General features: G+C 37.6%; 1 protein-coding gene across 1 annotated transcript in view; it reads left to right on the top strand.

Annotated features, from left to right (window-relative positions):
* RAB27B (RAB27B, member RAS oncogene family) overlaps window positions 1–26050 on the top strand; it is a 161876-nt gene that overhangs the window by 1162 nt on the left and 134664 nt on the right. The window lies entirely within an intron of this gene.

Below are 26050 nucleotides of genomic sequence, written 5' to 3'. Positions count from 1 at the left end.
AAAGAAAGTATCAGACTAAGACTCAAAGCACAGTACCAATGTGGAAAATGCAACTTTAATGAAAAGCACTTTTTAAAGAATTTTAACAATACTCTTAATAGTTCAACAGTTATATATTTAAGTGTATTACATTTTATATATTGAAATACCCTAAATGAGATTTCAAAATATTTAATTATCAAACTTTTGAAAATATACTTATAGTTCTCCTAAAATTTTTTATTTGGTAGGAGAGAGAAGAACAGAGGATAAGGGAGGGAGGGACTGAGTTATTTTATTTTTCTATACTTTACATTTTGAACATTCTGATTGAATATTTACTATATAAACATGTCACCTATATTTTTAAATTGTAATGAGAATTACAAATGTTGTAATAATTAATTTACAGTATCCTTAAGATGCAAATGACCATAAGTATATAAAAATAACATGTTAACAGTGCTATATAGTATTTCTTAGGCAGGGAAAAATCTTTTTTGAAATAATGCCTTACTTCTGGAGGAAGTTACAGAAAGCAGAATGGGAGTAGTCATCACAGACTTTCAATAATTTCAAAAGCAAAAGCAAGTTGTGAAATTTATTTTTGAGTCACTATAACAATATACTACATAACTCTGTGAACTTTGTGTTAACAAAGTTTCTTTCTCCCTTTTTTTAAAAAGTTTTCTTTATTCCAAGTCTGGAAAGATAACTCAGTTCTTCAAATTAATACTTCCTTTTGAAAATTTTTACCCAACATATGATTCGAAGCCTTAAACTTTAGTTTTACGAGCCAGCCCTGATGGTCTAGTGGTTAAAGTTCAGCATGCTCCACTTTGGTGGCCCAAGTTTGGTTCCTGGGCGCAGAACTACACCTCTCGTCTGTCAGTAGCCATGCTGTGGTGGCAGCTCACATAGAAGAACTAGAAGGACTTACAACTAGAATATACAACTATGCACTGGGGCTTTGGGGAGGGAAAAAGAAAAAAGAGAGAAAGAGGAAAATTGGCAACAGATGTCAGCTCAGGGAAAATCTTTCCCTGCTCCCAACCAAAAAACAACAAACTTCAGTTTCTTGTCATACTCATTATACATGTCATCAGAAATAATTTTAAAGTAACTTCATTATATGTTGAGTCTAAAGATTCATTGAATTCAATGATGATGGGGAAAAAAAATCCAGAGACATAGATCTCACTCAGAATTTGATACTCTTCTCAGAACATGAACTTTCTTCCTGAATTTAAGTCCTAAAATAAGTGCGCTGGCTAGACCTAATGAACTGGAGACGATGGGATCAAAGCTCAGCAGAAGTCCAGAATTGCTGGCAAACAAGTAGGGCCTAGGCTGAAGAATAAAATGCAAAAGCTAAAACGAATTTGTTAAAGTGTGAAAGGAGTGATTATCTGGTGATTTTATCCCTGAGGATAATCCTCTTAGGCCTTAAGTCTTGCTGCCCAGGAGGTCCAGGTGAGCATCAATAGTATCTAGATTTAATGGAGAATAGTAAGGTAGATATTTCTAAAAGATTAATTGTAACATACATATTTTTATTTAAAAGAGATTGAACAGGTAGTAAATCTGTTACACTGATTTCACCCTCAGCTGTGCTTTGTTTTTTCTAAAAGTCATAATGTATTCCATGTGGATGGGGTGCTTAGTGAGACATTTAGGGAAGAGCTGGAAAAAGATAGCTTTCACGCTATGAAACAACCCAAAAGGAGCTAATGCAGAGGGAGAAGAGAAACATTAGCAAAACTTGCTCGTCAGTGTTTCTTCAGTTTACTTTTATTTTTGTTTTATGAGCACTTATGCTTTGAGTTAGAAAAGATGTTTCCTAGTGGAAGCACAGAAAAATGCAATAAGTCAGCTGAGGGCCCACTTCTAACGGTAATCCTGTGGGAAGCACTTAGTGTTAGTTGAAATGATAAAGAAACAAATATAAAGAAATGACAAATAGTCCTCCTTGGTATGCTAACATGAGTTTTTAAGAATCTGCTGGTCACATATACAAGCCACAATAAATAGGAATTCTGTACAATTTGAGAATTTCTTGGAAATCTAATTAAGATTTTCTCTTGTTAAATAAAAGACTTTAAAGGGAAGGGTATCAAAGTATATTAGTGGCACACCATGTGCACATCAGTGATAGTGTGTGAACCAGGAAGGTAAGTTATGTATTTTGTTGGAGTTTGGAAAGGAGGAAGTTAAAAACTCTAAGGAAACTGTTGATAAATATTAATCATGGTTCCATAGACGTTTAAGTTGCAAATGAGCTTTCCTATTCCCCCAAATAGAATGTAATCATTGTAGTTTGGAATAAGTGTAAAACTTCATGGACACAGCATTTAAATTTAATATTTTTGTATTGTCCTTTTTTTTTTTGAGGAAGATTTGCCCGAAGCTAACATCTGATGCCAATCTTCCTCTTTCTTCTTTGTATGTGAGCCGCCACCTCAGCATGGCCACTGACAGATGAGTGGTGTGGTTACGCGCCTGGAAACCGAACCTGGGCTGCTGATGTAGATCACGCCAAACTTTAAATCTCTAGGCCGTCAAGGCTAGCTCTGGATTGTCTTTCTTTAATAGATATCCATTGATTCTTCACTGTGTGCCAAGTATGGGAGTTAGAGCAGTAAGCAAGATATGTCCCACCATTCATGGTCTCCATGATTTTATGGAGGGAAATAGGCAATAAACAATAATTAAATATTATTAACCAAGTACATTATTATTAAAATGCTATTCTGTTGTTATTATAGCTTATTACAAATTAAATAAACCAGAATATATCTGATACGTACTAACTTGAAAATTGAAAGAGTGCTATGATAAAGACTGACTTGGTAGCTTTTTTAGATGTGATTATCTAGAAGTCTCTGAAAAAGTAACATACCATCAGGGATCTGAGTAGAAGAGGCAGCCAAATAGTGAGTGGCAGCATGCTATAATAATGAAGATTGCAGACTTAGTGCAACCTGGGCCAATTTAAATCCAGTCAATGTCATTCTTAAACCTGGAAATCTTGAGCATTTAGCCTTTTGAGCCCCTTTGATAAAACTTTACAAAACTTTGAGGAAAATGAGCTTTTCTTTACAGCGTTTTGAGAAAGATGAGATAACGTATGTCAAGCATCCCCAGCAATATCTGGTGCAAATTTCATTTCCATTATGACTTAAAAGGGTTGTTGCAACTTTCAGAATTCACCCCTTTAAATACCTAGTCAAATAAACAAGTATTGGCCTATTTTATTACTCTTGTGCCCCTTTCTTTAAATTCTTTTGGTGATTCTGTGTCACACAGTTGAGGGAGAAAAAGACAGCCACTTCCACAGACAGCGGAAATAGAGAGCATTGTGCCTGAATCTTCCAAAGACTAAGTCTCAATTAGGAGCTTTGTTAGATGCAGTCATGGTGGATTTTCAATGGTCTCCTCAGAAACCACCATGGTTGATGGGGATTAATTAAGGTGCTGTTCCTCCCAGGGAATGCTGGACAGAGACGCCACCTCCAAAGAGGTTAGTCCCTGACAGGACCGGGCTTACTGGGTTGGCCCATCCAGCACAACTTCTTGAGAAGTTCAGTGAGGTGAACATGGCACTTCACAGTGCACAGCACAGGGTTCAGGCTCACAAGGTGAAGAAGTGAGTTCATTGTTGAAGAAGATAGTTCATTTTTACTTGGAGAAACTTACACTTTTGTGGTTTTGTCATCTCATTGATGTACAGCCATAAAAAATATACCTGTTCACAAAAAAAGCACATGTATTTCCCTGTTATATATGTATATATTAATCCCCATATATATACATTATTTTAAGTGCAAAATTGCCACAGGATGACTTTCAAGTACTTGTCTACTGTGGTTCTTGACAATACAGCTAGGTATAGTGGCAAAATTGTTCAACAATGTTTTCCCCCAGTCATTTCAAAGGAAAACATTAATTCTGGATGTTATCAGCTAGATGTAATCGAAGCTACTTTATCAGACAAAATTCAACATAGGAAACTAAACTAAAATAAAAGCACATAAAAGGCTGGCATTGAAACGAGGCATGCTGGGGGCACAAGTCCCTGAGAGGTCTAGATTTGATTTGGCCAAGTTCCTGATCCTGTAGAAGAAGCTGGAACCATTCAAAGAAGGAGCCGCAGACAAACTGGCAAACTCAGACTAAAATCTATCCTTGTGCTGGACCAAGAAAGAGCAAAGGTCCTTGCCGAGGGTGAAAAAAGCAGCGGAGAGGGTCAGGTCAGGAAGTAAAATTCAAGTTTATGAGACCTTGTGCTGCTAGTTTTTAAATCTATCTGCAGCTCTGTCACACTTCATCTGTGTCCTTGGAAATGCAACTTGGTCTCTTTAGGTCTTTGTGTTTTTATTGCAATATATTGGATTTTAGTAATAAATTAATATTATTAAATGAGGGATAAGTGTAATAGGTAAATATATAACAGGCAGATAATTGCTGAATGAAAGTTGGAGTAGCAATAATCATAGTAGGCAAATACATTTTAAAGCAGAAGCATAATTAGGATTTATAAGGATTGTTAAGGATTGAACGTGTAATTCACCAATAAGATATGTCCATCCTGAACCTGTGAGCACCTAATAACATAACCTAAAATAGTCTAAACAGAGTATATAAAGCAAGGAGAGATTGACAAATCCACAATTATAGTGAGATTTTACCAAATCTTTATAGAACCTGGGAAAAAATTAATAAGGATAGAGAATTTGAACAATACAATTTACAATTTCAATCTAATGGACATATGTTAAACTTGCAACTAATAAAGTTATTCTTTTCAGCATGTGTAAACATTCTTCTTATGCATAGAAATTTACTAACACAAAATACAAAGCAAGTCTCAACAAATGACAAAGATCAATATCACACATTAATATCATTTAATCATAATATAAAAAAGTTTCCCTGTATCACAAAACTTATGCAATTCAAATTAGACATATGCAATATAACAAGTAATATAATCCAGGCTTGAAAATCTAGAAAATAGTGTCTGGACTTAAAATATTTATTAAATATCATTTGATCCTATTAAAAACTTCACTTTTATTCATGCATCTCATTGGGATTATTTCTAACAAGACACATTTTTCACCCTTTACTCGAAGTTACTGTGTAAAGGTTTTGATAGAACAACCAGATTTCTGAACAAAACACCTTTGAAATTTTCCCATTCAATTACATCTTCCTGGTGATCAAATAAATAAATTATTGATTTATAATGAATCCATGATTCTGATTCCGAGGCCAAATTTCCACTGGACTTACTCTGATAACTATCATGCCCTGTGGGTAACTCCTCATTTTCAAGGTTAGAATTAACTCATAACTGGATTTAAGATGGTCTATATTACAATATCCGGTATTTTCTTAATACAGAAAATATTTCAATCACTGCATAAAATAAATACCAAGCAAATCCATTAGTGATGGAATCCCCACATGATTCATTTGCTTTATGAATATTGTAGGTGTTATACTGTTATCTAGGTTGTTTTAATTATTATCTTGCCTTTCACTTCTTTTATACACTATTTTTTAAAAACCTTATACTATAGGACTTTTATGACCCTTAACAGACCATTTCATTACCCTTCTTTGGAAAAGTCTTAGTTATGTACAATAGCTTTCCATTTGTCTAAATTCAAACTAGATCAAAGTTCCATTTCAGATCTATCGCAACTTTGCTCAGTGTGAAAAGGGTGGGGAGACTCACTATCTGAGCGTTGCACATGCTCCTGATAAAGAATGGCCCTCTATTATGCCTTGACAAGAAGAAAACTCTAGGAAAGATATAAATCTTGTATCATTCTATGTGTATGTCAAAAGTTATCTATCTGCAGAAAAGATGGCTCAATTAAAGAGCAATTGCTCCTGGCAAAGAGATTATTTAAATGGTGCTTTGTCATTTTGAATGGATCCTTTTAGTGTAACTGGGATAAAAAGACAGTACATTCCAAGTCTGTTTGAGTTCTTTTCAGAATGTTAAAGTTTCTTTCTTTCAATAACATTTTGCTTCCACTAAACTACTCAAACTTTTCAGTTTTAGAATATTTAAAGTGAAGCTTGGAAGAGACTTTTGAAATCTTGGTCTATCACCTCCAGCTTAGAGATGACGATCCTGAAGTTCCCAGTGGTCAGGTCATGACGTGCCAGATATGGAAGGAGAAGCCATGTCTTATGATTTTCAACCTGACCTCTTGACTCAGGATATAGTTTGTTAAAGTACAATTTCAAAATGTAAAATCGTAACTCTCAGACAAGTATAAAATGGACATGTGTAAAAGATTTTCATTAGTTCATTAACTATTGGAAGATATCAGTAACATGTAAGGACCAGTTTGAAAAGCATTTAAGAAACTTGGTAAGTTGGCAATTTTAAAGAGAGGTATTAGGATAAGATTGTGGAATTTAAAAAAACAAGTTAATCTTTGAAGTTATCTCTTCCATCAGGCAAAAGTTATTTGCATTTCTACAGGACAAAAGTCTACAAGCTAACAGGTAACCTCACAAAAATCCGGGACTTTTAATCAAGAGTAAACAATTACAAAAGGAAAGGCTTTCCCTTAGATGGTCCTTGGGTGGCCTTTGTCCCCATATGTTATTGAAAGTACTTTCTACCCATCTTTTTGCCTCGTTTCCATGGTCTAGATCAGGGGTTGGCTAGCTCAGCCCGTGTGCCAAATTCAGCCCATCACACAGCCCATGTGAAGCCTTATCAGAGCCCAGGTTTGACTTGATTGTTTCCATAGGTGCATCAAGAGGGTTAGTTAACCATATAGACCTCCTGGAATTTGCTCTGCAATTCCAGGGCTTTACAATATTGAGCAATCAGTAACACCACAAAATTTACTTCTGTCTGGGAATTTTTGTAAGGAATTTTGAATTGGACTTTTAAATGTCTCTTTTAATATCTCTTCTATTCTAAGGCTAGGAAACCAACTCCAAAACACTCTCTCCATTAGATTTCACCTGCAGTACCCATACATCTAGGAGAAATCGGCTCTTCTAGAGCTCCCTCAAATTTGCTTAGGTCCCTAGCCTGCTGGAAATGACGTCTTTACTGCCTCTCTGTCTGGGACTTTGAAAGCAGACACTAGAACAGCTTCCTAGAAAGGCTCTGTGGGCATCCACTCTGCATATATTCCTTAAGGATGAACTGTCATACTTGATTAAATAAGAATGCTTCTCAAATATGACACCCCAAGCATAGACTTGGTTGCAACATTGATTAGTGCAGTTATGTCCTGTTAAATATGGGAACAGATTCATATTGATCTATGCAAATAACCTATTGCCATGGAAAGTAAAGAGATTCAGTAAATTCCAAGCGGGTGAATGACGCTTAAATACCATTTAGAACATTTAATTTCAGTTTACAAAAGCATCATCTTCTAAGGTTAGGATTAGAGATAGCTTAAAAAGAAAGAGAAAGGGTTTCCTTATATATTTACTTAAAAATAGAAAGTTAAAAGAATGCTAACCATATTCCAGATAAATGACCACAATTGCATTTTCCTCATGAGCTCATTTAGTCCTGGTGATTAATCTTTGTTGCCTTGGATCCGGGGCCAGCAGTCTGCTTTCATGTATTATGTCTGCTTCTGGACTAAAAGAGTCCAGCAAATTCTCATTCGTTCCATTGGTACAGCCTGAAAGTTGTCTAAGCCATGTGAGTTTAGAAGCCTATATCCAAGAGTCTATGCTTTGACAAGTACGTGGTACCGTACTTTTTATGAGACTTCGGGACAGTCCTTTGTTGAAGACACCAATTCTAGCCTAGAGTTTACAGCAGAGCCTTCAGAGAGGCATCAAGAAAGAGAGAGCTATGGGATGATGAGACTGACTGACTGTGGGTGATCTTTGACCATAACCAATGGTGTCAGAGTTGAGGAGAGTAGACTTGTCTAATGGGTCGTCAGCCATAATGGATTGACCAATGTTTTCCCTGAGGGGAGAGCATATTGTGGAAGGCACTGAAGATTCTCCAGAGCCTTCCCAAAAAAGCATCTAATTTCTGAAATATTCATATTAATTATATCTTACTTAGGCAAATTAGCCAAAGGAAGTCTGCGCCTCTCCTGATTTTGCAATTCTTTTTGTGCGGCACTTACAATAGGATTGAACTAATTAGTAACTATGAAGCCACCAAACAAACCTAATTATTTCTAGCATTTTTTTTACCTTTTATGAAGTAAAATAATAAATCTTTGTGATTTCTCAGGTGCTGTCTCTGAAATCTCAAAAATAATTTTGTGAGTTAATTTTAGGGGCTACTGGGGGTGACCTGCAAAGCTAATTTTTAAATTATGACTCTCTGGCAAATATAAAATGAACATATGTAAACAATTTGTGTAACTTATTAATTAATGAGGGGACCAGATGTTATGATTGCTGCAGAGAAAATATGAGAAATTATGTATATATAGGCAATTTAACTAAGACACATTAGGATAAAATTATTGAGTCAGATTTTAAAATTTGCTAATATCCAACAGACCATAAATTTTTGGACTTATTTGTTCCACTAGGCAAAAATTATTTGCATACTTAATGTATAAAATTCTACAAATTAACAAGTAATTTTACTAAGTCTAGGACCTTTAAATAGGAAAAAGTGAGACAAACGAAGTAGTACATTCTTCTGAACTTCAGTTGTTCAATAAAGTAGCCACTAGGTACTTAAATGTAGCTAATTAAATTTAAATTTAATTAAAATTAAACGTAGTAGAAAATTTAGTCCCTCAGTCACAGTATGGACTTTTCACATGCTCAGTGGCTACACTGGCCTAGTGGCTACCATATTAAGCAACATTTCCATCTTTACAGAAAGTTCTTGTGGACAGTGTTATGACTACCTAGGTGAGCCTCAGGTGGTCATTGAACCTGTATGATATTAAAAGGAACTTTTGTCCATCTTTTTGCCTTATTTCCAAGTTCCAGAGAATTTTTCTGACAGTTTTAATTGTGATAGAATTTACAACCATCTACAAGTAAAATTAGATAGTAAATACCTGCTATTTAGTTAGACGTTATTCTCCTCATGCCAAAACGGGATAGTTATCTGAGTAAACCAAGTGATGCATGATGTATTTTGGTAATATTATAAAATGGAGTGTGCAGACTGGTAAGGGAGACAGAAAATAAATAATTAATTACAAAAGCTATAAGTTTTATGAAGAAGTACTATGAGAACCTATGAGAGGAACATTTTCTTAGTCTGTTGGGATGGGAGCTGGGTGTATAATTTGGGGGTTGGAGTCAAGAAAGGCATCGCCAAGAAAGTGACATTTAAATTAGGATCTAGAGGATAAGGAGGATTTTCCAGGTGCGGGAGTGCTGTAGAAGGAGTAGGACGGGAAATTTCAGAAAGGAAATGTCATGTAGGAGACGGTGGCATAAGCATCTAAGTTTTTGATTGAACAAAGCTTTAATGACCTGAAAGAAGTGTCTTTTAATGTTGCTATTTCCTTTTTCTGGCAAAAAGGAAGAGCAGATTGGCACAGATTACTTTCTTATATCAAATTGCAATCAAGGAAATACATAAGTAGAGATAATCCTAGTGATCAATTTCTTATTCAAAATTGCCGAAAATGTTTCCCTCTGTGGAAGAAAGCTGCCCATATAGTCACCTTGACCTTCCACTAAGGTACAAAACGGAAGAGGTCAGCTTCAAAGCATGGCATAATTTATTGGTTTATCATTGACTCTGGACTGTCTTACTCAGAAAAAGTTTCTTCTTGTAAATAAGAGTCAAGCCTTGGATGAGTTTATTGACTTTAGGCCTAACTGCAAGTGCCTAAATAATCAGAGAAAGAGGATTACTCTCCTTGCCTGGGAAAATAACCACAATTTTAATGCCCAAATAACTCAACTTTTATAGCATCAATTATGGATTATCTACATTCAAATATTCAAACCACATTAAATTTGATTGCAGAATTTTAGGTTAGCTAATGAATAGATGTATCAAAATTTTATTTTTGAGCTTTTTCTGGAACATTATCTTGGCATCGTCTTTCTATCTTTCCATACACTTCTCATAATGTATTTATCCCACCGTGATAAATTTGTTGCTATATTTGACATCCTTTCTAAAATGTTAGGACATAATAATCTCTGTATTTTCAGCGCTTAATGTAGTGCTTGGCAAAGATAGATATTTAATACACGTTTGTTGAGAAACTCAGGAATTGAATAAATGAATGATCCTCGATTTATGAATGTATCAAGAGAAAGAAAAAGCCCTTAGTTACCTGGCCAAATCTCTTAAATAATTTTTTTCATTTTGTATGGAAGTAAATTAATAATATCTAAGTTATTTGACTAAATAATATTGATGAGGCAAGAAGTTTCAAAGATGAAAATATCATCAACATGTTCAACTTTTATTGAACGCCTTCTCTGTACAAATCAGCCACTAAAAAAAACAGTATTAGACTTGGTTCTTGCCTTCTAGGAATTTGTGACAAAGTTGAAAATATGAATGTGTGCTCAAAAATGTTAATGACTGAAATAGGAAATGCATGACAAATGCTAAATGAGTCCAATAAAAAGTGAGAGATACCAAAATTCAGATGGTAAACAGTAATGGTATTCTAAAACCCAGGTCATATTATAAACCACAAAAGAGGGAAGAGCTTCCGTATAATCCTAGACTCCTTTAATTGTTCTTAGAGGACTAAACGTTGACTTATGATCTTGTCCTTCTGTGTATATTTCTCAGTATTTCATAGCTGCCTGCCTTTGAAAACGTTACTTATATTTTCCACATAAGCACAACTGGAAAGAAAAGAATGAAATTAATCATGTTGATTACCAACCATATCCCAGACACTGTAAGCAGAATTTTACATAATGTATCTCTACCTTAAGCCTGTTTTGAGAACATAAACACATTCATAAGATTTTTAAGGTTTAATCTGCATCTTTGGCTAGTTATGGGAAGAAATTGATCTGGACAAGAACATTTTTCTTTCAACTACTTTGTTGTGGTGTACTTTACATAAAACAACAGCGCCTATTTTACGTGTGAAACTCAATGTGTCTTGAAAAATGTGTACTCCTGTATAACCATGGGCACAATCAAGATAGAGAGTATTATCATCACCCCGAAGTCCCTTGATGTCCCTTTGTGTGAACCCTGGCCTTAGACTGCCTCCAATATGCTATTAGTCGCTATAGACTCATTCGCTTTTTCTAGAATTACATATTAATGGAATCATACAGCATGTGCTCTGGTATATGGCTTATTTCACTCAGTGTAATGTTTCTGAGAGTCACTCATGTTCTTACGTGTATCACTAGTTCAAAACTTTTTAAAAAAGATTTCTGAGTAGTATTCCACCTTACGGACATACTACAATTTGTTTATCTATTCTCCTATTGGTGGACATTTAGGTAGTTTCTTTTGGGGGGGGGACTATAACTAAAGCTGCTATGAACCTTGATTTTCAAGTCAATATGTTTTCATTTCTCTTGGTGAGTATCTAAGAGCAGAAGTGATGAACTATATGGTAAGTGTACGTTTAGCATTGTAAGAATAGTTTTGCCTCATAGTTTTCCAAAGTGTTTGTTGAATTTTACTTTCCCCAGCTGAAACGTATGGGAGTTCTAGTTTCTCCACATTCTCACCGGCACCTGATATTGTTAATTTTTTTTAGCCCTTCTAGTGGGTGTGTAGTGGGATCTCACTGATTTTAATTCACATTTCTCTGATTGACAAAAGGTGTTGAGCATCTTTACATGGGCATATTACACGTTCACTAATCTTCTATTGAGAAGTAACCCATTCGGATCTTTTGCCCACTTTTGTAGTGAGTTACTTGTCATAGAGTTCGCTATACATTTTGGATACAAATCCTTTGTAAGATATACGTATTGCAAATATGTTCCCTGGTTCTACGGCGTCTCTCTTTTTAACACTTTACTGTTTTTTAAGTTTACACCAAAATTGAGAGGGAGATACAGAGATGTCCCATATACATAGCCCCTGCCCCTACACATGCATAGCCTCCCCCATTATCAACATCCCACACCAAAGTAGCACATTTGTTACAACCAATGAACCTACATTGATACATCATAATCACTCAAAGTCAATAGCTTATCTTAGGGTTCACTCTTGGTGTTGTACATTCTATGGGTTTGGACAAATGTATAATGACATGTATCCACCATTATGGTCTCATACAGAGTATTTTCATTGCATTAAAAATCCTCTGTGCTCTGCCTCTTTATCCCTCCCCACCTCCAACCCCTGGCAACCACTGATCTTTTTGCTGTCTTCACGGTTTTGCCTTTTCCAGAATGTCATATAGTTGGAATCATACAGTATGTAGCCTCTTCAGATTGGCTCTTTTTACATAGTAATATGCAGTTAGGGTTCCTCCATGTCTTTCATGATCCCATAGCTCATTTTTTTGGTGCTGAATAATATTCTATTCTCTAGATGTAATACAGATTTTTTTATCCATTCACCTGCTGAAGGACATCTTGATTGCTTCCAAGTTTGGGCAATTATGATTAAAGCTGCTATAAACACCTGTGTGCAGGTTTTGTGTGGACATAAGTTTTCAATTCATTTGAGTAAATACCAAATGAATTGCGGCATCATATGGTAAGAGTACGTTTAGCTTTGTTTGCCTTTTCATTTTCTTAGGTTTCTTTACTAAGAGCAATAGGTCTTAATTTTGATATAGTCCCATTTACCTTTTCTTGGTTTGCAAGCTCGGGAGTTCCCCAGGTAAAATCTGAAACTGAGCGCCATTTACAGAGGGCAAGGAGAGACATAGACAGACCACTCCAGGATTGGTAGGTGCAGTTTTACTAAGCAAACGAACTTACCACTTGGGTGGTCACAAGATGAGTAGACCTCCACACCCACCTGCCAGAATCTTAAAAGTTTATACACAGGCCTTAATTGGGTTCAGTAGTGTATACAGTCCAGATGGTCTCAACAAAACGTTGCTCTCTCAAGGCTGCATCCTTAAAACTAGCTCCTAGTGTGGGAACAATGGGCAGAATGTACATTTCAGGGACCAACCGGAGGGGTGAGGAGCCTCTGGTTGCCCAGGGCTAGTTTGCAGGTCAACCAGTGGTCACATCCTCTCGATAAACTCCTCCAATACCTTTTTTTGGTCTTTAATGGTTTGTGCATCATCTAGTGACAAATTTCCATGACTAGAAGAAGAATACATCCCATGGCTAATATTATTAAAGTTCAATTACTCGATTGACTCTTTGTAAGGCAGTAATATTAAGGATTTTAATATGAGTGATTTTATCTTATATTTTTTATTAACTAGTCTTCTGGATAATGAATTGATTCATAGGCATTATCTTCCTAACTCCTTGGATGTCTAAATAGAAAGAGTTATAGATCCTCAGGGTTAGGAAGGAAATGATAAGACATTCTTTCCATCCGTTGGATAAACATTTTCACAGTCAGATCATTTTTCTAAGGTACATTTCCAGAGCTTATTTTCATTATAGGCAGCAATGTAGCATCACTCATCTGGATGTTAGAACAGGAAAGGAAATAAAGAACTTCTCTCCAATTATTCATTTATAGGACGCCTGCCTGAATTTCCACAGCTTGGCAGTGGAACATCTCCAGTCAACATATCGCTTACTTTCCAGTAGAATCGTGTCCTGAGAGTGGCTAAAGTGGTCCTCTGGGCAGAGTGAGAGCTTTCTAATCAGGGAGAGGTAGGCATGCACGCTGGGTTCAGGCAAGTCACTGAAATGTCCTGAGCTACGGTTTTCTTCATGTGTAAAATGTAAAGATTAGGATATATATACCAGAATATAGTAGGCATCATTAGATAACAATTTTTTATTTTTTTGATTTGTAATATAAATGATGAAATGGAGGGAGAGAAATTTTATTTCTTGTGCATTTTTATTAATAGAAATTCAGAAGGAATCAAGATGACAAGATTAAAAGCTTGGTTTTTATTTTCAATAAATCCTACCTAGGTTTTTAGTCATGATAATAATCTAATTGTGGTCTACTTTATCAAGAAGCATGTCTTGGAAGTCATGGATATTGAATAATGTCCTTAGCATACAAAACCAAAGAGCCAAGTGGTAGCACAATTATTTTCAAAGGTAAGACAAAATTAAATATTATTGAAAGAAGCCATATCTCCCTATGGGACCTTTTAAATTTTTGAATAAGTAATTGATTTTCATGGTTCAAAACCCTCAAATAATAAGGCCACACTAAGAAGACTCACCTCCACCGCCCTCCCCATCCATCAAGTCTCCCACACCTCTGTTCCGTAAGGCTAATCAGTTTTATTATCTACTCAGTGTTTCTTCACGCCAATACAGACAAATATAAATATATAGTCTTTCCTCCCTTTCTGTCACACGAAAGTTAGTATACTACCTACGCTGTTGTACATCCACCTTATGAAAAATGTATGTATGGGAAGCCTTATTAATGTCACCCCTACATCGTGGCCACGCTAAGCTTCTATGCAGCATTCCAACCTTATTGAATGTGCTGCTGGAGCAAAAACCCTGCAAGTCCCTTTGCTAAATAAAAAGTCACCCACCTCTCAGCCTCTATGGCTTGGTTCTCCTCTTCCCTAGAGGCAGAAGGTGGCAGCAGGTAAAAACTCAAGTTCCCCGTAATTTTTGAAGACATAGTCTAGAATTTAACCATTCGTGAAAACAAGGTCTGGGAATTCTGACATTTTTCCTTCTGGCAAAATCAGTCCTGAGGGGCCGGTTTTAGCCTAAGGCTTGCACTACAAATAAAAGTCTGTTTCAGCATGAAAGTTAATGCAGCTTTTCATTGAAGACTGAATGTTTTCACGTGTAAAGCTTGAAAAGGAAGAGGAACCTAAAGCAGTCTTATTTTCTGGTTAGGGCAAATGACTGGGAGGAAATCCTTCTAAGGCAATTGCTTGTAAAGACGACTTAATTGCTACTCCAGAGGAAGCTGTAAGCCTCTTGGAGCATATCTCCCAAGAACGTACAGAAAGGCCCTTCTCTGAGTCATAGTGGTGGGTGGAGCACAGGGTTAGAGTCACTGTCGTAAATGCAATTTATTTTGTAGTTCAAATTCCTCGATGCGATTTCATCTGTCTGAGTTTATAAGCATCCTAGTTTGTTTTAAAGAACCTAAAAGTGCTTATATACAATTATTTGAATTCATAATAATGAAAAGCAGGAAGAAGTTAGCGTCAGATATACAAATCTTAAAAAGCATAAGGTCACTTAAGTCATTCATACTTTATTTACTGAGAATTCATTTGCTATTTCTGCAATAGATTTACCTTCATTTCTATGTTTTCTTTCAGCTAATAATCAAGTTTATTTGCATTTTCCGAGTACAAAGCCAGTAATTGTAAGAACAGGTACCCTAAAGATAGCTGAGTGGTAGGGGTAAGCCAGTCTGGCTTCCATATTTTCTATGTTTCTAGATTGTGAGAGAAAACACAGCCAGTCCCTGGTGTCCAGCGACAAGGAGAAGACTGCTGACTTAAATATCAAGATCAAAGGTTCTCAGTTGTATAATATCCTGGTTTCCTCTTCAAATAGTGGCCATATCCCAGGACATCAATAACAGGTCTTATCTCCTCAAGAGTGTGCATCCATGTTGACTCACACTATGGAGGACAACTTTTAACAAGGTGATCAAACTCTGTACTACTTTTGGAAGCCTGCAAGAGCTAACTATCCTCAAAAGGTTGTCTTCCAATTTGGGACAGGATTTTCAGCAACCTAGACAGAAACATTTCTTTCCTGGTTCTGTATAACATAATCTCAAGCATGCAAGAATGTCAAACTTATTTCTATGCCAATTATGGCACATCTGGCCCTGAATTCTGTACTGCCATTGGCATATCATTCAAGTATCATGCTATTTAGCTTTTATATGTTGTAGTTTTCAACATTTTATGTCATCTTAACATAACTAAATTATAAGATTTTTCAGCAGAGGTATTCCATTATTCATTCAATAAATATGAAGTGCCTACCACCCATCAGATCATCTTCTAGGGGCTGGTGATAGAATCCCTGTTATCCTGGAGCTCTAGATACACCAAAAATATACAACTGCATCTACGCTATGTTAGATGGGAATAATTAAAGAAGACCAAGGGTTGACAGAGTGTGGGCTGATTTAGATGAAGTGGTCAGGGAAGGAAACTCTGACTGTGGTCCTCAGGTAAGGACTTGAGTTTTGTGAGTGATGAAGCCACACAGATGATGAATGCAAAGAGGCCCTGAGGCAGAGGGAATGGTGAAAGGTAAATGACCTGAGCCTGGGAGCATGTTTGCCTCGGTGAAGGAAGAGCAAAGAGGTAAATACAGCTAGAAAAAAGTGAGAAAGAAGAGAATACTAGGAGGTGAGATCAGATACACAAGAGAGAGCCAGAGTGGAGAGCATGAATAATCTTATGGAACTGTGGTTTTTATGCCCAGTGATGGGAAGCCACTGGGGGAGGTGGAGCCAATGGGAGACATGAGCTGTCCAGTGAGCGTCCCAGTCTGCGGGCAGGGGAGCAAGGGCAGAAGCGGGGAGACCAGTTCCAAGCCTGTCACAATAGTCCAGACTAGAGATGATAGACGCTAAAACCAGTGGCTAGAGGGGTAATTCGGACATAATTGTTATCCAGTAAACATCTCTCAAGAGAATTTGTGCCAAGCAGTGTGCCTGAGTCTGTGGTCTTAACCATTGCTCTGCCTCTCTGAAAATAAAACAGTGAATGAGTATTCTCTTAATAAAATAGATTGATTTCACTCATTGGAAGGTTTTTGAGGTGTGTACATCTCTTAGGCAGCTCATATTGGGCCCCGACAGGAAGACTAGCAGATATGCATCTTTAATATTCGTTTTACCTTTCCTACCTCATTTCGGGACAAAGCTTTTAGTTATTCTTATTTCAGAATGTGATAAAGTAATCTTCTAAGAGAATATAAAAACCATTCTTTTCCTTTAAGATTTGGACTATACTGATAATACCAGAATTGTGAGGCCTAGATCATATGTGACCCTGTAACTCATCACCCACCATCTAGACCTATAAGCTTGTTTCTTTCTATAGAAGGATGTATAGAAGGTCAGGACCAGTGCCATCTGAGGAGGAATAATACTTCAAAAGGAGTCGTTGGAAGCACTCCTTCAGTCAGTCAATTATAAATATTTATTGAGAAATGGCAGTGAGTTGGCCACCATACTGGCCAAGATAGACACAAAGATGGATCTTGCAGTCTGGTTGGTAAAATGGCTCATAATCTCCAGTTATGTGGAAGCATGATGCCCGAGCCACAGGGCACACATGTGCAGAACACTACAGGAAGAGAGAGAGGGAGGGATCTCACTGTATGTGGGAGAGGAGTGTCAGATATTAATGTAGGAAATGAAGCTAGAAGGAGATGGTTAGGTGGACAAGGATGTCCAGTGACTAGTTTTTGTCCTTGCATGAGATGAGTTAAATTAGTGGGAGATCATTCTAAACAAAGAAATAGTGTCCAACAGGACAAGAACTTGAAGAAAGATTATGCCGATGTTATTAGATGGCAAGAATATCCTTTGCTTAGGTCCCAGGTATGAGCTAAGACTCTTAGTCTCCAATTAGGTGGGATAAAACCATGAGGTTGAGAGGCTGGCCTGGTGGCATAGTGGTTAAGTCCGCGCACTCTGCTTTGGCGGTCCAGGGCTCTTGGGTTTGGAAACCAGGTGCAGACCTACACACTAATCATCAAGCTATGCTGTGGTGGCATCCCATACACAAAATAGAGGAATATCATCACAGATGTTAGCAAAAAGAGGAAGATTGGCAACAGATGTTAGATCAGGGCCAATCTCCCTCACCAAAAAAGAAAAAACAACCGACAAATCATGAGCTTGACTTTGGTTTCTGGATGGCAAGCATATTATTAGATACAGCTCCTATTGGGATGATGTGTGATAAAGCCTGAACCCTCAGTGATGTTAATAATTTTTAAAGACCTATTTTGAAGTATTTCCGCATAGGTCATACTTTAATCTATGAAAATGTTCCTAAAATTTTTCAAGGATGTTTAAAAATAAATTTGACCTCATTTTATACATATCAAAGGAGCTCATAGGTATGGGAATCTTACATTTAAAGATTTTACATGGTTAACACTCAGTCTTTTGAGGCATTCAAGCTTGCAATTAAGACAGAGAGGACTAGAATAAATCAGACTTGAGTGTAAATTTTGGCTCTATCATCTACCTGCTATCCTTGTTTATTTTAATTACCCTTTGTTTTGTCATCTGAAAAATTGAGAGAATAACAGTACCTTCATCATAGGATAATGGTGAAAGCAAAATGAGTATATGTAAAACACTTAGCAAAATGGCTGGCGTATATTAAATGCTCCATGAATAACAGTTATTATTATATTTAATCCCCATTCCCTGTTTGTACATTTGCATTTCCATCATGGTTTAGCTTCAAGTAACTTATTCTAAATTTTATAACATAAACCAAGCTATATCTCAGAATCCTGACTTGGAGGACCTAAGGAGAATAGCCACCTAATAGCAAAGAGAAACAGTACAGAGATTTAACATTTCCCTGTGAGTAAAATAAAATCAGTGTCTTCTTGAGCTGCCCACTTCTCAAGATCCCATGTGGCTGGGAAACATGCGTCTGCTTCAGATTCTCTTGTAGCTTTCCCCTGGGCCAGGCCAAGAAGGGATTTTCACATTTGGCTTTGTTGTTCCCCAAACTACTCTCCATTTGGTAGCCCCCCCCCCCCCCCACACACACACACAGTCTCAAATCCTCTATGGACTCATGCTACTCCTCAATTGCCTCTATTTTTACTTATAAAAGGGGACCCCATGCTGTGGAATTTTAATCTCCCTCCTTGTGATGATCAGAATTTGCCAGCACAGTGTCTCACTCTCTCTCTTCATTTACCTTATAAACAAATACAAATTAATATAATAGTGACTGCTAATATCTATGAGTTACTCCTTCTGGGTGACATGGTTAAAAGTAAAAAAGGCCTTTTAATACATAAGTTTTTACAGCTTAAATATAGTTTAAAAAAAAATAAAATAAAAGCCTGGATAAGACCAGTGCCATTTTGCCCTGGATGTGAATTAGTAGTTGAGAATGATAGTTAGTGGTGTTTTACAAACAACCACAGTGGATGATTCAGTCTGAAGAATGTAGGAGGATTTTGAAACAAAATCTGAATGATAGTTCTTGGCATTTCATTGTGTGTGTGTGCGCGTGTGCACGCACACACTCATGTATGAGTTCATTTAAATTCTCTTTTTTCTTCCCACATCTTGCCTTCCAAATAATAATGACATTCCAAGTTATGCATGGATTTCAGAGCCACTGTTAGTTATTAGATTGTGAAATAAGAATTTACAGCTGGAGTATTTTATATTCTCTCATTAAGACTTTCTCAGTGGTCAATCTTATCCTATTTAAAGTTATAACGTGTTACAACTACAAAATCATCTGACTTCTCATAAGGATTTAACATATTTCCTCTTAGGATCGCTCTGAAGGGTGAGTCTATAGAAAAATCAGGATGACCGATGTGAGAATTCAATGACTGGTATTCTTTCAGGACTTCAGAGCAGTTCTCACCTCTTTGAGGCATGTCACAAATAAGACTGGTAAAAAGCAGATTCCTGAGCCTGACTCCCAGAGAATCTGATACTGCAGGTCTGGGTTGAGGCACAGATCTGGTCTTCAAACAGCAACGCAGGTGATTCCAACACAGGTGGGTAGAGATCACATTTTCACAAACAGCGGCTTGACTTCACAAAGGCTCCAATCTCAAACAGATCTCATGACTTCCTTCCTGCCTGAATGCCTTGTCCTGGCTCCCAGTCTAAGACTTGCTGGAGTATGTTCTCAGCCGCATGAGTTTTGGCTCACAGACCCTAACTTCTTATGACAGGTGCCGACAGCTGCCACTTCCTAGGGTGAGTCACCCTCCGCCTCAACTGTACCAACAGACATGGCAGAGGGCTTCTCTAAGTTATATTTCACTGCCGCCTACAAATTACAGCAAAGAAAACCGGAAAACAGTTCTTTTCTTTTCTAAAAAGAACGTATTATATGAGGAAAAGCTACTAGATGGGTGGGATAAGAGAGTCCAAAAAAGCTAAAATGATTAGTCACTTATCTGAATGTGAAGACTGATGATAGGGAAAGAAGACAGGTACAAAATTTTTCCAAGTATTCATAGCAATCCTACAAACAGTATTAGAGTACTTTTGTTTTGCTTTTTGCTTCAAGTTATAACAATGTTAGCTTTATTTTTACTGCCAATTAATACTTCTTATTAATTATGCTCTTTGCTTTGGGCGTTAAAAAATATCTACTGTTTTAAAATACCCACTGACAAGCTTTTTAAAATACCTACTCTTCTCGATACCTTAATCATTGATGTCTGAGATTTTGCATCAATTAGTGTCATGCTTTCAGCAATATGGTGCTTGAGCTGAAAAGATAAATGACTCCTGCTGCATTTATATACAATGGAAGGTCCATTACTCCTCACTAGCCATTCCTTCTAGTGGGTTTCTATCCATTCATACGTGTAAAGGGAACGATTTGCTATAATTTTCTATCAATGAAATTGATGATCCCTTTTAGAATCTTATAATGATTCAACTCTGGAATATTATAAGACAAAGATTCTATTTATAGTCAGATATGTGAAGAAAATAACTCTCTCTTAAAACTCCAGTGATATTTAATTGTTTCATTTATTTGAGTAAAGAAGTAAGGGATAATTATTACAATTTTTACTTGAGTTTTTAATGTTTCAAGTTTCCAAATTGTGCTGAACCATTATTTGGAAATTGGACCTTCCTTTCCTCTCTTTCAGTTGGCACTGATAGAGCACCTATTCATAGTTAGGGAATAGTGTTAACACTGAAGAAATAAAGGTGAGTACAACACAGTCTTTGACAGCTCTCCCAGAGATAACCTGCTAGATGAAAAGAGAGCAGAAGGAGACAGTAAATACTATTGAAGGTAATGAGCACTGTGGAAGAAGTATATGCTGGGTACCATGGAGGTATTCATAATTCACAACTTTTCCTTGAGTGCCAGGCTCTGTCTAGCTGCTGAGGATACAGACTCCGGTCACTGAAATCAAGAAATTCACATTATAGAGGAGGAGGAGGATTTATTTTAATGATATAAAATTGCACAGAATTTTGTGAAAGCAAAGAAGAACCTGGGAGGCAATGAGGACAAGTTATAGTGTCCTGGTAGAGGATATAATAGAAATGAGTCTTAGGTGATGGGCAGGAGTTAACCAAAAAAGGGGCAGGGGACCAGTGGCACAGATTACAAAGCAGGTTGGAGAGGGACTGCTAGCAATCGATTATTTCTGGAGAGTCGAGTCCTAGACAGAGGCTTACAGGAGCTGTGAGCAGCGAGGGAGACAGGTGCCAGTCTACAGAGGGACCCGTGGCCGGCTGAAGAGACAGGACTTTATTCTGTCCTGGGAGACCCTAAAAGTTAAGAGGGCAACGAAACAGTCAGGTTTCTATTTTAAACTCTGGCAGTGCATAGCTAAGGAATTTGAGAAAGACAACATCAGAAGCTTGAGGTGTTGCAGTTGTAGTGCTTGTGAGAGATGAGACTTTTAACCAGGGCAGGGGCGGGGGCATTGAAGACAATGGTAGCAGAGAAATAGAGAGGAAGTCGGATCAGTAACACTCAGTGATTGATTGATGTGGGAAGTAATGATGAAGGGAAAAATCAAGAATGACACCCAGCGTTCCAGCTTGGCTGACTTGATGGATGTTGATTCTACTGATTGAGAACTTGGGGAGAGAAACAGGCATGTAGAGGAAGATGATCAATTTGGTTTTGGACACACTGAGTTTGAGGTGCCTGTGATTATTTACATGTGAAAGGGAATCTGGGCATGAGATATAGATTTGGGGCTCACAAGACTATAGGGATAGTTGAAAAAAATCTGAGTTCAATTTTGGGCACAATGAATTTGAGAACCCATTGGAATGTGGCAATGTAAGTCCAAAACTCGGAAGTGAGGTTGAGGGAGACACATAGTTTGAAGCCAGCAACATATATGTGGACTATATTTCTCTCCCATTACACAAAATACGATTAACGAAGTGGTTAAATCTATCCAGACACCAGAGGGAAGATATAAAAGATGAAGGGAAGTTAACAAAGCACAGAATAAAGAAGCTCCATAAAAATGGAGCATCACATCTACCAGGTTGTGAGAAAGCAATCGGGGAAGCGACACAGTCATTGGAGAAAATGCTGAGCTGGGAAAATAGTTCCTGAAATTAAGATTTCTCTGGTTGTCGCTTTTCTGGGACTGCAAAGTAACAGTTCGCACTAGTTGGGCGTTCTTAGTTCTCAGTGGCCCCATCTGGCTCCCATTCTAGGACTGAAACTGTGAGATTAGGATGGGACGTGGTTCTTCCAGTCAAAGAAGTTATTATTGCTTGCAAACATTCAATTTAGCACTTTGCTAGCACACCCTTGTACATTTTTCTGTGCTGGATTCAATTGTCAATTGAGGCAGGGGGCACAGCAGGTGGTCAGACGCTTCTGATACTCTGCAACCTTAAGCCACGAGCCTCAGTTCATTCAGGATTAACAGCAACTCTCAGCCCTGGCTGCACACTGGAATCATCGGGGGAGCTTTTATAAAACACGACGTGTTGACCCGCTCCCCCAGAGAATATGACGTATTGCTGTGGGGTGGGGCCCAGGCATTTGTATGTTTTGAAAGTCCCTCAGGTGATTCTCATGTGCAGACAAGATTGAGAATCACTACTGTCAAGTAAGGAAATGCTTGCTTTGTGAAATCAGAGTAGTGGAAAAGAAAGCAAATAAATAATGTGTGTGCAAGTATAATCCTATTGTTAGAGGGTATTAAGCAATGAAACAGCAAAGTCCTAAGAAAGCAGCATGAAAGAGGTTTTTGGTTTTGTCTTGTTTATTGTTTTTAACCTTAAAAGGTATCTGTGCCAGGGTAGGCAATTGACTCAGACAGTAGGCGGCCTAGAAGTTTCTATGCTCCTTCCAACTGCTAGGAGGTCTTTGAAAGCCCTCCTGACAGAGCAGAGCAGACCCAAGAAAATGGAATGGCTATGCCAGCTGTATATTTATAATCACTTACCTTGGGATTTCTGTGCCTTTTTCCAGTTTTCTAAGCTATCCACTTGCTTCTCCACTTTCTGTACATTTCTCCAGGCAGCACATTCCAAGACGTGTGTTCTGACTTGTAGGCTTGGCTTCTTAATAACTGCTGGGCCTTGGGCAAGTTATTTGAATTCCTCTAGCATCCGTCTCTTCATCTGTACCCAAGTTTGTTAGGAAAGTTAAATGAGGTAACAAATCTACAGTGCTTAGCACAGAGCTGGACAGACTGTAAGCCCCCGAAACACGGAGAAGCCACACTGAAGCTCTACACATTATTTGTAATTTTATTTTATCATTTGTTTATCCTCTCCTCCACCTAGATTTTTCCTTAAAACAAAAACACTTCTATAGGTTTTCACAGGTGCATTTGATGTAATGAACAACAACAAAAGAAATAAGAGGGGTAATGTACCTGTGTAAGTTTTCTTTGGTCATTTGTACCTCGTTTATTTCATTGCATAATTTATTTCACTTATTTGCATCCAATAGCTTGGCTATTTCATAAAGTACTAAATTAATTCCCAAACCCCCAACTCCATACACAGTCACATACTTGGGGTTTAGAAGAAATGTTTATACCAGCAGATCCTACAGTTTTTATAGATTCTCTCTTGCTACTTAGAAAGATTAGACTTAGGAAATGGTGCCTGTTGATGGAAGGATGGCTGAACAAGATTTTTCTCTTTGGACGTGCACCCTTGTTACAAAACTGCTTTTTAAACTGCATTAGCTATATGAATATAGGTTATTGTTATCACTATGATTATTATGAAGGATTGACTCTCCTGGGAAAGAGAAAGGGTGGAAATGGGATGTTTTCTTTACAGGGCATGTTGCTTTGCTGGCAGTTTAGAAATGCTTGCTTACTTGCATTTTTAAAAAGTCACTTAAGACTTTCACCTAAAGGAGAGTTTTTGACTCCAGAAATAGTTTCTCTATGGGATCAAACTGTAGTTAGTTTATGAGAGAGTTTCTAGGATTCTTCCCCTACGTGACAACATAATCCCCACAACTACAGATCACATGAAATGACAAGTGGATGGCTTCCCCTTCTGGCACTTTCTCACTTAACCCTGTTCAGAACTAACTAAGGAGCGCCCAAACGACACAGACCAACAGTGTGAACGGTGTGGGATCATCACTCAGCAATAGTTTCATTGTGCAAATTCCCTATACATACTCATCTGACCCAAGGCCCCCATCTTTACTAATATTCAGTTAAATAATGGTAAGAAAAGTCAATAATAGCAAATGCCCCTGTTCCAGCACAGCCTTCAGAGTTTCACCAGCTAAATAAATCTGTGAGAAACTAATCTAGATGTCAGTGGGCAATGATCACGTAAAAATATTGCACAAGGAGATGCTGAATATTACACGGAAAGCAAATAACAGTGTCACCACAATCTTCTCTTTGTCCTGAGCCCTGCATGAAATCAAAAACAGTTAACCCATGGAGACCTCAGTCCATTAATAGTGACTTTTTTTGATTGACCATTTCAAGAGGGATCTGGGTAGTATTGTCTCTCTGAAGTTTGTGTTTTCTGTTCCATGTTGCGCCTGTTCGATTAGGTCTCTCAGATTGTCTTACGTGATTCTACATCATTGTTTTAAGTGACTGTGAATATGGGTTCAACTTTTCCAAACCCTAAAACAATGCTTTTGTAGCATTTGTTTTGTCCCATTCTCCTCCTCTAGCCCCTGGGAACCAGCCACACTTTTATTCAGAAGTACTTGTTCAGTCTGCTGAGTAAGGGAATCCTATGGCTGTTCGCTCCAGAACTGCTGCTGTTGAACAGAAACCTACTCTGCTCCATTCTGGGCTGATGTGTTTATGAGTCTGGACAGGGCTAGCTCTAGGCCAAACTGTAGTGGAAATTTGTCTGCTTTACCTAAGCACTTTGCCAGATATTCATGAATGAATGAATGGACAGACAGGTGAATGAAGCATGAAGGTGAATAGATATGGGAGTAAATTACTAAAGTCAACTGAGAAGCTTCATTTTGCTTAAAAGAGGATGTATTCCCTATACCTATCACCTTGATCTTCAGCAAATTCTTTCTTTATTTCTAGCTAAGTTTTCATACTTCGCATAAGTAAACAATTTCTAGAGTAATCCTCACTGAGACCGTTCAACCAGATCTATCCCATATGGCACACAAGTGGGCAGGGCTTCTGATAGGGTGGTCCTTGCAGTGGTCACTAGAGGTCAGGATAGAGCTACGAACCAGAAGGGCAGAGGGCAATTAGGCTCGAAGCAGGGAGCTTGTGGGGAGATGATGCCCAACAGTCCTGGTTTCAGAGCAAGAGTAGGCAGAATCTCAGTTAGAAGCCATACACAAACAGCAAGACATGCAGCATGAGCAGAATTAGAAAGCAGACAGGCCACCAGTATTAAAAGGACACCAGGGTCAGAACAGAGCAGTGATCCTGGAAACCCCTGGATAACCAAGCCAATATCAGGGAGAGTCAGAACCAAAATCTGGAGATAAAATTAGAATTTGGGGGAGGCAGGCAGGAAAGGAGCTATTGTTCTAACCACATTGAGTGGCCTCTAACCGTTACTACATATCTGTTGGATATCAATTAAAAGACTATTTCCGCATAACATTTGCAATTAGTCATACTTTTTTATCTTAATTTCTCATCTTCATTTGAGAGACAATGATGGATGGCATAGTAGATGAAATTCAATCTACTTTTTCCTGAGAAAGCTGTTGATTATCTAATTGTATCACTTACCGTATATTTTGTTGCATATACAGTGAATCCTTATATGTGCCCACCAAAAGCTGAATATGAACAAATTTGTATAAATTGTAGCAGGGGCAATATAATTCATCCCTAAGGAAGAGTGTTTGATAGAATAGAGAATGAAAAT

The sequence above is a fragment of the Equus quagga genome, chromosome 9, assembly GCF_021613505.1.
Source record: "Equus quagga isolate Etosha38 chromosome 9, UCLA_HA_Equagga_1.0, whole genome shotgun sequence".
NCBI lineage: Eukaryota > Metazoa > Chordata > Mammalia > Perissodactyla > Equidae > Equus > Equus quagga.
Note: the sequence above shows the minus strand (reverse complement) of the source record. Positions and strands in the feature narration are given on the sequence as shown.